Genomic DNA, 17,739 nt, shown 5'->3' on the forward strand with positions numbered 1-17,739 from the left:
CACATAGTCTGCAAAATGAAGTCATCACACTTGCTGGTTCCGGTTTTTAAATCAAGCATTGTCCTTTGTCTTGGATGGGTTCCCGGAGCGTCCTTGGAGGGTACATGTTCTCCCGGGGTCAGGTCCAGGCCAATGCTGCTGGCGGTGACACCTCTGCACTTCACCCAGAACCTCGTGTTGTCAGGGCAGTCACGTTTAACGTCTCGTTCAGCCATCTTGTATAGGCCGAAATGGTCAACTTAAGCAAAAGAAACACAAAAACGTAATTAAAACATATAAATGGCTAATAAAATGTTATCCCCTTGCTAATACCCATATGTGTGTGTATTTATCTAGCAGAAGCAACACTCAGAGCAGTTTATACTCACTGAATAAAGCACAAATCACAAATACATCACCAAAGCAACATATAACATGCAATATTCTAGTTTTCTACTATTAATATGCGTACTCAAGTTAGTTTACAATTAATATAGCCATGCAAGGTGCAATCCCCACGTGTAATTCTTTTGTTAATATAGTTGGTGTGTTATCACTTCAAACAAATTAATAATATTACAATTAATTGATTATTCATTTTAATACAAACATGCAGAATGGGGGGGTATAAAAAAATTTGTATTACCCACCCCAGCAATCCCCCCCTTTGGTGATTATATCACCACACTAATTTAAAATGTTGTATCCCTTTTACGGAAATTTTGAATTGATTTCTTGTTTCGTTCATATTTCAGTTTCCCCTGTTTCTTCTCTTTTTGCTGTTTTATACATACCATCCTTTAATTCTTCAAGTTCTATTTCTTCAAATTCTCTTTCTTGTTTATTATCCTTTCTCCTTAAGTTTTCTCTTTTTATTATTTTCTGGTTTTTATTCTTTCTACCACAACTACAACCTAGTCTAATTATTAATACTAAGGTAATCACACAAGTTAATGGAAATAATACCTTACCTATAAATGTACTACCTAATTTTACTACAAAGTCTTTAATAGCAGATATTTTCTTACCTATTTTCTCCCAAACACCTTCAACCTCCAGTGGTACAATTTCGTCATGCAATTCTGTAATATTCTTAATATAAATTTTCAAATCTCTACTTTCGTCAGGAATGTAAGTACAACAATGTTGAACTTTCAGCATTCCACAGACTCCACCCTCTTTTGCCAATAAAATATCAAGGGCAAGCCGATTTTGCATTACCATAGCACGCATGGCAACCATTTCAGTATTTACCAATAAGAATCCTCCAGCGGTGCTTGTTGACAAGCGATCCACTACTGTTGAAAGTTTTTTAATTTTGCTTACATTCAGAGATATTCCCACTGCGGGTATCAGTGGTCCAAAAATGTCACCCACAATTTCAGTCCAAGATTCTCTCTTACTACGTGCTAAATAACTACCTAAACTATGTACACCATCTTCTCCTCTATCCATGTGAAAAATCTTTGGAAAAACCAGGCCAACATAACATGTGCCATACCAATGGTCTGGCAAACGATAATATGCCCTGTTCCCGCAAATGAAATACAGTCCTGGAAAGACTGGATCTCTTCCACCTTTAAATGCCCATCCTCCCATGATTCCGTTTGTATCAGGGCACTATTCCCTTGAAAATAATTGTAATACGCCGTCTGATTCCTTCTTACACACAATTTCCCTTTCTGAGGCCAATCTAAAGCCATAGTTGGACTCGTTTCTCCTCTTAAATGTTTCTCCGTTTCTACATCCCAAACCGTTTTCTCCACATTCCCTTCTGAAACCTTCCTTTGCATTTTCAATCTCCTTTCTTCAACCATATCCAAAAATGTCTTCTCCTCTTTCTTTAACCCCTTCCATGCTCATGACGGAACGGTTCCGTCATGAGCATCGGTTGAGCTGTGCTCATGACGGAACCGTTCCGTCATGGCCCCGCCCGCGCTCGAACCCTTCAGCACCGCGGGGGAATCCGCGCCGCGCTGAAGGGGTTAAACTGCAAGTCAAGTTATTTCTAAATATATATTCTAAGGTTAGTTCATTTGTCTCTAAGAAAAATTCACCTTTGCAGGTTTTACCTTGTTTAGTTTGTTAATTGCTGGTACTTGTGAAAATATAGTATCTGCATCTGAAAAATAATACTCTAATTTACCTGTTTGATAAAATAAACTAGCTATTACACTACATGTTATTCCATATGTTACAGGAAGGTGATGATAAGTCACTCCTTCAGATACAGATGCAGGTAATTGCATACATACGTAGCAATCCCTTACGTCCATTGTTTTTACATATTCATACAACAACTTTGAAAACACATTGTTAGAAAAATCTGTTATTGACCTGTCTTTATGTAAATAGTTTTTATCTATTCTAGTTGGAACTACCTTTTGAACTTTCCCTATATTAGTTATGTTATCACTATGTCCTTCTAATGTATCTACAGTAACTTTAAATGAAATTAGTAGAGCAAGAATACTCCACAGAAGCATTAATAATCCTGTACAACAACAACACATGTTGCACCATCTTCTAAGGAAGGTACATCTACATTTGCTACTTTCTATGTTAGCCATCTTTCTAAAATGAGCCGTGTCTTTTGACTTAGCCTCTTCTACTTCACAACTAGTTTCTAACCCAAGGCTTCTAAGCACCTACGTGGTTCTACCAGTTTTTGTCTTTTTCAGTATTTTATTGTCTTTCCATCAGTAATTTTCTTGTCTCATTCAGTTTGGCATCTCATCATCTTTCACCTTCCCTTCGTTTTCAACATACAGGTTGTCCTGAACATCCGCTTCTTCTCCGATATCGGACAAGATAACTCTCAGGATTTCCGATTCTTTGTCTTCCTCAACCACTTCCGGTACAACCACCTCTGGATTTCCTTGGCTATCCGCCTCTTCTTTCACTTCAGGCAGGGCCACATATGTCCATTCCGGTGATTTATACTTCTGTTTAGGTTTTCTTGTTCTTTTGTTTTCTTTGGCTACTGCCTGTTCTTCTTCTTTCGATTTTTCCTGACTCGTTATTTCATTCACCTTTTCAGCTATTGGCGAATTTTCACGGGTCAGTCGATATCTCAGTCTCTTTATTTTGTTTGGCCACACCTCGTCTTTTGCCGCTCTTTTCAATTTACTCCCTTTATCATTCTTTTCAGTTCTCCAAGCTCTCTTTCTCAGAACTCGGCCTTCTGGCATTTCATCTTCGCTTTCTACAGACTCTGTTTCAACTTGCTTTTTACCTTCAACGAGTTCTTTTTCCACCTCTTTTGTTTTCCCTACTTCTGTCCCTCCTCGAATCTCCGTCACGCAATCTACCTGCTGACTACTTGTCCCTGCTTCTAACTGGATGTTGGAGTTCCCTACACCTCCTCGGGGGTCTTCCGCAATAATCTTACCCTCTCTCTCTGTATCTGGCACCTGTCCATCTAAAGGTGTTGTTTGTGGTGGAATTTCTCTCAATCTTTCATCTGGCACTTCCTTCTCCCAGATTTCTTTTATTGTCTCTCCACTGTCCTTTTCTTTGTTCTTTCTTTGTTCTTTCTTGGATGAATGGGCTCTTTGTTCTGTCTCTGAGTCTGAACTGGATTCAGAAATCTGTAACCTTTTCCTCAGGGAGTTACTTCTGGGGACCAAAGTTAACCTTGGATCTGTCTTCCCCCTTTCAGGGTTTTCTCCTTCTTTATCTTTTGGCTCTCCGTCATCTGACTCAGTACTGGATTCTGACTCATCAAAATACTCCTTTTCTTTACAATCAACTGGATTTGGAATTCTCAAAGTATGACTTGCATGGATCCAGTTCTTCAATCCAGCACACTTCACAGCTGTTGTTGTAGTCAAGATGACTTGCCTTGGTTTTCCCCACCTGGGAACCAAACAGTTTCTTCTTCTGTGTACATTTTTATCCTTACCCAGTCCCCTGGGTTTAGATCATGAGCTAGCTTCTTTTCAAGAGTGGTGGCATCCGCTCCAACCTGATGAAACACAGAATTAACTGTGTCAGCCAGGCTTTTACAGTATTCCAATACCATGTCATCAGTTATTGTCATCACCTTTTTGACTGGTATAAATACATGTCTCATTGCGCGTCCCATGATGATCTCATGAGGACTCAAACCAGTAGTTCTGTCTGGTATTGATCTAATAGTCATGAGTACCAGAGGCAAGACATCGGGCCATTTCATACCTGTGGTTAAACACATTTTCCCTATTCTGTTTTTGATAGTACCATTCATTTGTTCTACTACACCAGAAGGCTCTGGTCGGTAGGCACAATGCAGTTTTTGTCGTACATTCAATGCTTCACAAATCAGTTTTATGATCTCGTTATGAAAATGTCCTCCTCTGTCTGATTCAATTGTTACTGGGAACCCAAAACTAGGTATAAATTCCCTCAACAATAATTTTGCCACTGTCATTCCATCATGTCTTCTTGTTGGGGACGCCTCTACCCACCTGGAGAATAGGCACACCATCACCAAAACATACCTCAACCTGTTACAAGGAGGCCTCTCAATGAAATCTACTTGCATTCTGGTGAAAGGCCCTCCCTCTCGACCTATTGTTCCTAGACTCACCACTGTCTTTCTTCCGGGATTGTACTACTGACAAATTAGACATCTTTGACAAATACTTTCCGCCTCAAGCCTAAACTTGGCATTATACCAAGTCTGTTTAAAAGACCTAATCATGGCGTCTCTCCCTATATGTCCCTGTCCATGATACATCCGTGCCATGGCAGACATCATGCTATCAGGCATAACTGGTCTTCCATCTCGATAGACCCACATATGATCTTTCTCTCTTGGGGCACATCCTGCTTTTACCCATTGTTTTACTTCTTCCTCTCCTGCTTCTTCCTGTAATTGTCTTACCTCATCCCATGTTCCCACAGTGTTAGTAAACATTGGGAAACAAGAAACCAATTCTCTTTCCTTTGCCCGATTGATTGAATTCTGATTTCGTGCACAATACTGTGCCATGTCATTGGCGAATTTATTTCCAGTGGCAATGCAATCACCACTGCGACTATGAGCAGCACATTTTACCACAGCCAATTGCCTAGGCAGCTGTGTTGCCTCAAGCAACTTTCCAACCACTTCAGCATTCTTAATGGGAGTTCCACTTGAGGTCAGAAAACCTTTTTGCAGCCAAATTTGGCCGAAATCATGGACCATCCCATAGCCATACTGGCTATCTGTTATTACAGTCACTCTCACACTTTTCCCAATCTTACAGGCTCTGGTCAAGGCAATAAGTTCAGCTACTTGGGCCGACCTTACTCCTTTCAAATATGATGCTTCCTTCACAGCTGCAACTGTACATACCGCATATGCTGCACTCAGCACGCCATCATCTGTTCTCAAACAAGTTCCTTCAACAAACATGATATAATCACTTTCTGGTAAAGGGTCATCTTTTATGTCAGGTCTTGGTTTTGTACAAAAATCAAGTACATCCAAACAATCATGATCTGCTTCATCTCTTACCTCCACATGCTCTACATCAGGTAACAATGTTGAAGGATTCACATTCACGCATCTCACAAGACTCACATTTGTTGCACCCAAAATGACCTTTTCTTACTTAGTCGGCTGTGCGTCATATACTGAGTACGACTCCTTGTTAAAAGAATCGCCACATCATGAGGCACAAACACTTTCACAGGATATCCCATCACAATTCCTTCACTCTGTTCCAAACTTTGACATGTAGCAGCTACTGCTTTCAGACACCCAGGAAGGGCTACAGCTACTGGGTCCAACATGGATGAAAAATATGCAATTGGTTTCCTCAGTTTTCCATGCTTCTGTACTGAAACAGAGAGCGCACATCCATTTCTCTCACTGCAATACAACTCGAACTCCTTATCATAGTCAGGCATACCTAATGCTGGCGCTTCCCACAATCCTTCTCTCAACTTCTTGAATGCTGCCAACTCCTCTTTGTTCAAATCAATAGGATCTCTCACATCACTTCTTGTAAGACGTACCAAAGGTTTTGCAATCAATGAAAAATTGCCTATCCACTGACGACAATATCCAACCATTCCAAGAAATATTCTCACTTCTCGTTGGGTCATTGGTGGACTCATTCTTTTTATGATCCTGATTCTATCTATGGTTATTTTCCTGTGTCCTTTCTCAATGCTGTGTCCCAAATATTGGACTTCTTTCTTACAGAATTGTAATTTTGATGGTGACACTTTTAGTCCTCCATCTGCCAAATGATTCAGCAAAGCTACCTTGTCTACCTCACAAGCTTCACGAGTTTTCGATGCCACAAGTAGGTCATCGATATACTGGACTAGTACTGAATTTTCAGGCATTTCTAGACTCTCCAAAGACTTTTTCAATAGCTGATTAAATATTGAGGAGCTTTCTGTATACCCCTGTGGAATTCGGCACCACGCCAAAATACGCTCGCCGAAACGAAATGCAAATATTTGCTGACTGTCATGGTGCAATGGGATAGAAAAGAAAGCATGGCACAAATCAATCACTGTGTACCATTCTGCGTCATGAGGGATCTGATATAAAATCACAGATGGATTTGGTACAATGGGACAACATGGTACAACAATTTTGTTTATCTTTCTTAGATATTGCACTATCCTGAACTTCCCACTAGGCTTTTTCAGTCCCATTATTGGTGAATTACATAGGCTACTCATTATTTCTCTCAAAATTCCTTGTTTTATCATTTTCTCAATCACAGGAGTAACTCCTTCGATTATTTCAGGAGTCAATTTATATTGTGGGACGTTAGGATAACTTACTCCTTCTTTTACAGTTATCTTCACTGGATCTACATTCCTCATCAATCCTACATCTTCTCCTGTGAAGTCCCAAACTTCTGCTTTTACTGATTGTTTCAATTCTTTTGGTAGTTCGTCAGGGTTGAATACAGCATAGGTTCCTGTAACCTCTTTCTCTCTATTTGCCAATGTCATTTTATACAACACATCATCATCTGGTGTTTCAAAAGCAATTCCATCCGGAGTACACAATATAGTGCAATTCATCTTGCACAATAAATCTCTACCTAACAAGTTCACAGGACTAGTGTCACACACTACAAATCTGTGCATTTCAGAAAATTTCCCTATACTAACTTTCACTGGTTCTGTAAGGTAAGTTTTAATCTGTCTGTTGGAGACCCCAACAACTTGGATCATTTCAACCGAGAGACGAAGATTCTTAACATCAGCTGATCTAACAGTTGATCGAGTAGCACCAGTATCAACTAGGAAAGTAATATTTTCATAATTAACCTTTCCATCTACAAATGGGCCTGTCTGGTCTACTTCTAGAGTTGCACCAAGTACGCACTCTTCTTCCTCCCTTCGGCACCATCAATAACCTTCTTCTGAATCGCTTTCATCGAGTTGCAGCCAATACTGCAAAGCAGCGCTAGCACGTTGCGGCTTATTTACCTGTTCTTCGTTGTAGAATCCATTCTCTTTACTATACTTCCGGCAATTTTTGTTCTATGGAAAAGGTGGTTTGGGCACCTGATTCTGTTGTGTTACACCCTGCTGTTGCCGTTGCTGTTGACCACTCACCTCATTCTGCACCTGTGGATTCAAGGATGAATTTTCATCATTAGTACTTGGTGGATTCTTTCACTCGGATTTCCAATGCCCTATCCTACCGCAATTATGACACGGAAATTTCTTTTTAGCTTCCTCAATATTCCCTTTATTTTTCCCAGGATTAAATCTTTGTTTTGACCCAGCTTATTCCCCTAATTGTGCTTCCTGTCTCTCTGCTACTTTTACCTGTGCCCACATTGCCTTCTCTTTTAGTTTTCGCTGTTTTGCCTCAATTTCATCACTGAAATATTTTGCATGTCTCAATACTTCGTCTATTTTCTTGTTTTACCAATCTACCGTATGCTGTTTTATCATTTCACTAATTTCTGGACGAAGACCATATACAAACCTGTCAACGAAATGACTCAAATCCTTGTCACTCAAATTATCATCTCCACTGAATTGTTTAAAGGCTAAGATTAACCTCTCATAATAGGCATGTACGGATTCTTTGCTTTCCTGATGTGTTCTGTCAATTTTTACCCAATCTGTCTCTTTAGGGGGTACTTTATTCTTCAAGAATGCCATAACCTGTTCGTATTTCTTCATTACCTCAGGGTCTGGAGCTCCTGTCTTAGGATCCCTTGGGTATTCCTGTGTCGGCCAATCTATTACTATTTTACATTCTGTCCATAGATCTGCTGGTACGATTATGTCAAACAGACTATTAAGATCGATCCACAATACTTTGGATAATTTCACAAATCTGTCCACCTGTCTATATCACTCGACGGGTTTTTCACGCAGTCAAGGGAAGTCATTCGTAAATGACAAAATATCATGTCTAGTCCATGGGACATGCACATATCCTCCTCCTGGAATCTCTCTCATAGGGCATTCTGTCACAACCTTCTCTTTCAGGATAGGCTGAAAACGTTTTGTCTGAAACTTCGTCTCGCTTACGATACCATCTGCTCTTCTATTTGTGCACATCTCCCAATTTTCTCAACAAAATAATTATATCCTTAATCTGACCTATTCGTCCAGTGGTATTCATGTTTTCAATGTCTTTTTCGGTGAAATCTACTCGATAGGGTTTCTGTAATGCTTTTACCTTTTCAATATCAATACCCATCTCATTTGCCACTTCTTCTAATCTTTCATGAAGACTCCATGTTATGCTTTTGCACAGAAATAACAATTCCTCATCTTGGTACGTCTTTAACTTCTCTGTCGGGATAGTTCCTACTATTAATTCTTTCAGTACCATTCGTAATTTAGCTACATCTATTGACTGGGATTCTATGTCTTTCTTTTGCAAGCTTCTCAACCATTCACTCAACTCCTCTGTAGATGGTCCTACTGGCTTCTCTACATTTCCTTGTCCAAAATCTTTTTGAGTTTCTGACATTGTCTCTATCATTGTCATACGCTTCTCTGCACAGTTTTGACCTACAAATGGATAATTTGAAAAACTCGGTTCAATCATACTCATAGTCTGTCTCCATGGATTCTCACTCTGACTCATTCTTGGTTGTTCAACCGGTTTATTACTTTTACAAGGGACTGTCAAACAATGTTCGCTGTCTTTCTGCTTGTCAAAAATAGGCATTACTAGACCTATCGTTACTGGCACAGTTACCGCTTCCAAATTCTTAGTCAATTCTCTTATTTTCTCAGTTAATTCTAGGGTTGTTTTTGCTAATTCTGCTGCATTTTCTCCATCCAATTTTCCTCCAGACTTCTTTTCTACCTCTCTAATAGGATTGTTTCTTCCCAAATCTTGGAACTCTGGTTCCGATTTTATGATTCGTACTGTTTCTTTTATTGGGGCACTTGGAGTTAATATTTCTGGTTCTGGTCGGTATGGTGGTGGATTCTTATAGAACATATAATCAAGAACATCATCCTTGGACTCATTCACTCTGTACCCTCTCGACTCCACATTATGCCTCTTTTTTACACACTTTCGCCCTTCATTCTCTCCTGCAGTTCTTACGGGAAACAAACGCTCAGTCATACTCGCATTCCGCCACCTTCTCATTCGATCTTTATGCGTCTCATGTCCGTACGATCTGCCAAACAGGTGCCTATATCCTCTACCATTTCTCTGTCTTTCTCGGTCATGCATTTCGTCTTCCCACTCCGTCAAAGTCTCAAATTGAGTCGGTCTAGGTCTCGGTTCTAAATTCATCATTTTCTCTCTCAAATTTCTCAAACAGCCAAATTAAATGAACCATGTTCTGGAAAAGCCAACACTCCGTCCTTCTCCGTGTACTTAACCCAGTTGTCTAACCAAATATAAGTGTGATATCCATATTTCGCAACCATAAAGGATGCAGGGGTTTTTGGTGGAGGAAGTAACTGTCCTTCCCTAGTTCTGATCGGTTTGTCCTTCTTAAACCACTTCTTAATTTTACCAAACCATGACTTTTTCTCCTTTTCTGGTGGATCGTAATACATTTTCCTTTCTTTCGTGTCTCACTAGTTTCTCCCTACGACTGTACCGCTACTCTGTCCAATTGCAGCGCGACTCACACTAACGCACCAATCTGGAGCGTCTACGTCACTGTCACAATTCTCAAATCCCAGCGCGACTCACACTAACACACCAATTGGGAGCGTTTACGTCACCCTGTATTTCTCCACTCCTAGCGCGGTGCACACTAACGCACCAATCCGGAGCATTTGACGTTTTTGACCGACTGTCCAATCCCAGCGCGGTCGTTCTGACGTCAGCAGCCGCTGCGGCAGCTCCTGCTCCTGTCTACCCCTCCTTTACAAATCTGCTCAGTAAGTTTTTGTTTCAATTTCTACAATTATGTTAGTAACAACATAAAAATGTCTCCATTGTCTGCTTCGTTAACCAAAGAATAGCAATAGACCTTTCTCACGAGAATTCCGTCTTTCCCTAGAGCAGCGCTTACCTTTGCCCTACTACGGAATCGTTACTTCCGTTGATAAAGTAGCACATCCCTCTACTCCACCCTTCTAACAAGCATTAGCTAACCGTTTCTCTAGTATTTAACACACATAGTTGGAGACCCAATGCTCCTGAGAAATAAACCCAGAGTTTCACAATTAACCTGAATGCTATTTCGTTCACGCACTTTCACACAAGAAAAATGTAGTACATTCACACAGAATCCTGTCTGTCCCGAGAACAGCGAACAGTCTGTCCTACTACAGAATTATGACATACGTTAACAAAGCAGCGCTTACCTCTCCTTTGTCCTTCTAACAAGCTCAGAGAGTACCTATTACCTTTCCAGTGATAAGCGTTATCGGAATGCCAGTTGGAACCCTGGTACCTAAGACCAGAATTTCACAGATAACCTTCGCTATCATACACACTTCTTTCATACAGAAAATGCCTCTAATGGCAACACGCGGCGATGTCACCGAATCGAACCCAGACAATGCGTCGTGCAACTTCAATCGTCACACGTTTCTCCTGTGTACCTACAGGATAACAACAATTCCGTCTTTCCCCGAGAACAGCACTTACCTCTGCTCTACTACGGAACCGTTACAAACTTTCAACTTCCAACATCCCAGAAGCCGTGCAAACAACATAAAACTCGACACGACTCAACATAGAGTGTTAGTACATAAACCAATATCAATAACCAATAATCAATAAGCTATTTACAAGCAATAATCACCAAACCAAAACAATAAAGGCCATCGTCTTGCTACCAGAAAAACTGCTACAGCGCGGAACGTCAAATTCCCCCTTCGGCACAGACCAACTACCTCGGCATCCAATTCACTCAAATACATTCATTGGTGGGGCCCATAACACCAATATACTTACACTCCGTTGATCTATTTTTCTGAGGGAAAATACGCTTCCAAACGCTGACATGAGAGGAATACCTTTACCTTACCCTTAAACGCATTGACCTCAGACTTCTTAAGATATCCCTCTCATAAGGAGATGGATCATTTAGTTGTTATTTATGATTTTAATGAATAATGCTTGTCTATCTACACATTACTTCTTTACCACATTTCTCTTATTCAAATAATCGACACAACACATTTGTCAATAAATCAAATATTCTTTATCTAAATTATATTGCAAGAAAATTAGAAGTCATCATCAGCATTTCAGAGCATCATATTTACCTATTCTGGCTAAAGTCGTCCTCTAAGTCAATCAGTCAAAGAAGAATTTATTCAGCAAAGTTAGGCCGCAATTCAGTCTCTCAAAGATTCAGGATAACAGCTGTCCAGCAGTGTCACCGTCCTCTCCGTCAGCATAACGTCAGGAAATCGAGTTCGTCGTAACCTAGCTATCCTAATTTCCTACCTACTTTTATAATGAAAATAATATCAAAATGTATCAAGATCGGGGTTTAGAGAGTCCGGATTGGTCAACTTGGGGTTGTGAGGTGAAATTCTCACATAGTCCGCAAAATGAAGTCATCGCACTTGCTGGTTCCGTTTTTTTAAATCAAGCATTGTCCTTTGTCTTGGATGGGTTTCCGGAGCGTCCTTGGAGGGTACATGTTCTCCCGGGGTCAGGTCCAAGCCCCTGCTGCTGGCGGTGACGCCTGCGCACTTCACCCAGAACCTCGTGTTGTCAGGGCAGTCACGTTTAACGTCTCGTTCAGCCATCTTGTATAGGCCGAAATGGTCAACTTAAGCAAAAGAAACACAAAAACGTAATTAAAACATAGAAATGGCTAATAAAATGTTATCCCCTTGCTAATACCCATATGTGTGTGTATTTATCTAGCAGAAGCAACACTCAGAGCGGTTTATACTCACTGAATAAAGCACAAATCACAAATACATCACCAAAGCGACATATAACATGCAATATTCTAGTTTTCTACTATTAATATGCGTATCAAGTTAGTTTACAATTAATATAGCCATGCAAGGTGCAATCCCCACGTGTAATTCTTTTGTTAATATAGTTGGTGAGTTATCACTTCAAATAAATTAATAATATTACAATTAATTGATTATTCATTTTAAAATAAACATGCAGAATGGGGGGGTATACAACATTTTGTATTACCCGCTCCAGCAGACGAGTAGGACTAAGAGTAATGGGGATTACCGGTAAGTAATCATAGCAATAGCAGGCCATGACATGACAAAACAGCTCACAAGTAAAACACAACGGTAAAATAGCACAAATTAACACACCATAAAAACATAACAAATTACCCCACCAAAACAAATTGCAACACAACAAATATGCACGCATATGTTTGTCACATATTATATTTACACAAATCTGCATTCAGAATATGATGGTAAACGATGTTTGCATCAAATCCAATTTCACACAAAAGACATGAAATAGTGACCATTAAAGTACTGTATGACCAAGACACACATTTGCTATTGGGCGGGAGAACATTTGAATGTGACGTCTTGATGAATTCGGCTGTTGCATTAGTTTTACATAATATGACTTTAGAGAACGAGCTATCCGCGTTCTCAGACTCTCACCAACATTGCAAATCACCAGGAAACAGCTAAAATCCACTCTCTAAAATATTGTATTTTCTCCCGCCCACCTAACCGGTCTGCCCTCTCTCCACTAACTACACTCCACACTCTACCTGTATTCCTGTATCCTCTTTGGGAGTAACTATGAGTGTAACTTGTACCCTGCTGCCTGCTTTCAGTTCTGCTGATATGTCATGTGCCCCACTGCCCCTCAGGGCATGGCTTGCTCTGTTTGAGCTAAATGCTTTTATACTAGATTTTAGCCAAAAGCTAAAATAGAATAAAATATATTCCACCTTGTAGTTTTAGTGCTGGACTCTATTAATCAAACATGACAATATTGACACCCTCCTTGAAGATTCTGTGTGAATGTTAATTTACTTCCAGGAACCATATCGCTTTGCATTTGTTTCTTCCCCACCTAAAAATGAGAAGAATTTTGGCAGAAGCTTTCAGCAAACTCCAACAGCTATAAATTATGATTACACAAGGGAGTCTTCATCTTAAACAATTTTGCACCTTGCAGAAACCTAGCTAGCATATTCGGATACAAATGTGTTATTATGAGTAAACACACATACAGTCACCCAGGGCATAAACAGATCAAATGGTTGGCTGACTCATAATGGCCTTCGTAATTAATATTACATTAACTTTGTATGCAAGGAGTAAAGGGATAAAAATATACAGATTCTCAAATGCCCTTTTGCAGGGTCCTGTGAAAAGCTATACTTGCAAAAGAGGTCTCCCCTCAAAACATAAAAATGAAATCTTGAACGTTAATCTGTTTTACTTCCACACAGGTGACGTGCATATTGCGCGGGAATAGTTTGGCAGCACAGAGCATGCATTAGGGACTGGTTAATTGGATTTATATGGCACTGCGGGAGGGAGTGTTTGTTCTCTTTGCCCAATAGATGGCTTGGCTGCTCCCAGTCACAAGGGCTTAGAGAATTATGTTCCCGGCCCCTAAAGAGCCATATCCTAAAGCAGCAGGTTTCTCGCCATGGTGCACATGTTCTAACATATCGTGCTGTTGCTCACCCATCACAGTGTTCAATCTGACAGAAGACAGGCATTTACAATGGAATTAAATGTGCGCCATATGTATAATGAACATGTTTGTCTGGCTAAGCGCAGTAGACAAAGGCCTTCCGTGGCTCCCAACCTCCTGCTGGTAAATCCCTTTATCTGAACTCCAAGGAAAGACAGAGGGTGACCTTTCCCTTTCCCGCGCTCAAAAGGGAAAAGTCTTTAGCTGCTAAGTAGGATAAAAGCAAAGACACACACTTTGAAAACAATATGGAACCCGTGCAGGGGCATGTGTCTGCTTCACTGCTCCGCAAAAAGCGCTAACAACTGCACGTAGAAGTAGAGCTGGCTGAACTTTCAGGAACTGGCTGCCCTCTTCCACTAAGTTTGGCATTAATACTACAACAGGACAAATCCATTCTGCGTCGTGGCTGAGGCCTGAGCATGTGCTGTGTGTTTGTTGTTGTGTTGTTGCTTAACTTCAACTGCAGTATGTTGGTTTAAACATGCATTAACATTCTTAAGACGAATTCCCACTTCCAAAAATGTGGTTTCATCATACAGTGATATAAGGTGCTTGTGCCAGCACTTCAGTATTTACCACCAAGAGAAACTAAAAATGCCAACCAAACAATGGTTGGTGATTTGTGGTTTGAAATCTAATTTGCAGAGTCAAATATACCTTTGTGTATTCCAAGTTACATGTATACGCCACATATGTAACTATCCTGCACAAGGTACATGGCAGCATTAAACACAACCACATTTCGGGGCATTGAGATGACTTAAGTGCTCCTTATTATTTTATAAAGTACTGGTTGTGTACCACCACCTCATGACGCACCTTCTCTATAATAGGCTGCATCCCAATGTGTTCAGTTGCCTGATCCATATTCCATCTACTCATCCCTCTGTAAACATCCCCCCCCATCTACTCGTTCAGTTGTGAACACTGAACACAAGTATAGGGTCTGCATTTATTCTCTTTGCTGATTTTCTTTCCTATGTTGCTCCCGTTTCCTTCAGTCCCTCAATTTTACACCCCCTGCTCTTTAAATTACGTTCCTGACAAACGCGTTATCTATGTTCCTCGGTTTTGGAGGGGTAATTAGTGAGATTTTCTCAACCGGTGGTTTTTCTCGTTCTTCTCCACATTTTGCAACATAAGCCACGATTTACAAACAGTGGTGTAACTTAAGGCATCTGTAAGTTACAATTATGCTTTGGTGTAAATTACACCTATTTGGGTTATTTCTGATACTTCCTTACCAAGGAAGAACTTAAAGCTATTGGACGAAACAAGGGCAATTATACCCCATTCACAAATAGAAATACTTCCTTATTCATTGTTACACCTAGATGTTTGTATGCTGCTAAATGCATAAAATGTGCACGTTTATCTTTAGAACATTTGAAAAAGATATTTAAACTAGAGATGCATATTTTTGTTCTTTTCTGTTTCAAATAGTTTTCTCTTGCACGCTTCTGCGCCCACCATTGAAACCTGTGGGAATACCAGCACTTCCGCCCCCCTCTAGCGTCAGAACTTTATGCTGGATGTTTTAGTTGTAACCTAAATATATATGCACAGGAGCCTGGAAAATACATTTGCACTTGAATTGGACCTCACCATATCTACACAGGACTTCTTCCCTAAGCACTCTCCTAATGGATGTATCAATCAGTCGGACCTCTGACAAGTATAGACTGAAAACAAGTAAGTATGCGTTTCCAAAACAGGAATTAAACACACACGTATATTTCATGCAGTTACACCTTGTGAATAAAGAATTTAAGCACACATAAGTTACACCATATTGCCAGTCGTAAGTCTGACACCTGGCAAAATCTGCCCCATAGGAAGATCAAAAGCTTTCTCCCCATCATTGGCGGGAGTTTTCCTAACCCATCCAGACTGTTCAATTCACAGACCACAGTCAGCGAGAGAGGAAACCGTGATTGAGCCCCAACTCTGCAAGGGAAGCACTGCATTGTGGTCACAGATTAGAGGCACAAAACCCCCAAAAAACTTCAAAGGGAGGAAAGAGCGGCAGTAAAGAAGAGAAAAAAGGTTGGGTTAGAAAATGAGGTGCCTGTTTCCAAGAGAACAGGGGAGTGCGAGTTTATTTGTTAACGTTCTCGAGATAAGACAGCTCATTGCATTCCATGTTAAGGAAGTTTAGTTAAATAGACCTCCTGTTGCCGGAATCCGTATACAACTTGCAGGTCTCAGTTTCCACTCCAGCTCAATGCGATTTAGCCTTTCATTCGTCTAATATATATATATATATTTTTTTTTTATATAGCGCGAACTTGACCCGAATCCAATCAGGTACCAGAGCGCTTTACAAAGCACCAGTTATGTTATATTATGACACACATTCTTTGTTAGGCACGGCGTCATTACCGAGACTCGAACCCAGTTCCCTAGGTCCGAGGTCGAGCGTCCTAGCCGTTAGGCCAACTCCTCTCCCAAATGTTATGGAAACAAAAACAGAAACGAAAGCAGGGCTCTAATGAAGGCTCCTTTCCTAACATTTACACATAGAAACAAACGCAGGGTTATAATTAAGACTCCCTTGCTATCCACCCTTCACTTCACTTGGTCCTGGAGCAAGAAGAGCCTTTAATATAGCCCTGCTTTTCAGTGGGGGCTGCTCTTTAAAGGTAGTGTGGGGAGGAGGGGGGGGGGGGGGTGAAAGGGGAGAGAATGAAAATAAATAATTAAACAATCACTTTTCTGTGTCCTGCTGCCGCCTCTTGGTCCTCTTCACCCGCTTCCAGGACTCCAGGGAAGGAAGCAGGAACAGGAAGCACCCAGGCTTCCAGGCTCCCCTAAGCCAATCAAAATGCTGCAATGCAGCGTTGTGACTGGTCTGAGCACGGTTCGGCGCTGAGACGGGGACAGGGAGCATGGGCATGTTCTCCACCCAGGCTGTAATGCAGCCTGGGTGGAAAACATTCAAAGTGCGCATGATGGTTTGACCGGTCCGAGATTGTGAACCCCTCCTCCTCCATTTTTATATTTCTTTTTAGTGTTTTATATAGCACAAACTCGACACGAAGATATCAGGGTGCTTTACATGAGCACCAGTTACGTTACAGATGAACACATTCATTTTTGTTGGGTACGGGGAGATTAAGTTATTTGCCCAGAATCACAGGATGTTTTGGCGCCCCTGCCGAGACTCGAACCCGGTTCCCCAGCTTCGACGTCGACTGCTCTAGCCGTAAGGCTACATCCTCCCTATGAGAGCCCAGCCCTATCCCAGCTGAGCAACGGTGGAAAAATTAAATGATAATAACAATGAATTACCATTTTATTTTTTCCTTTTTGACCTGCTCAGTGTGGCGAAGCTCCTCCTCCTTAGCGGTAGAGCCGTCGCTGCTGCTTTTGTTTCTAGACTGAAGCATAAACGGAACCCATATGCTTTCACCATGCTGTTGTCAAATATACAGATGGAAATTGCACTGTGCAGGGCTGGTGTGCACTCGCCATGTTGCACAACAGTGTAGGATTTCCCATTTTGGCCAGCATCATCAAGGCAAAAAGGGACCCAAAGCAGAGGATACAGTATATCTTATAAAAATTCCCAAAAATGATGTCACCTTAAAAATTACCTAGAGAACCTGGAAGTTTTGCACTTTTTCTAGATTGATAAATGTTTGCCACTGTTTTAGAATAGAGCTTTACACAACAATGACATTAATGATTACATTTGACATCCA

Source organism: Triturus cristatus, chromosome 2_2 (genome assembly GCF_964204655.1).
Source record: "Triturus cristatus chromosome 2_2, aTriCri1.1, whole genome shotgun sequence".
Lineage (NCBI taxonomy): Eukaryota > Metazoa > Chordata > Amphibia > Caudata > Salamandridae > Triturus > Triturus cristatus.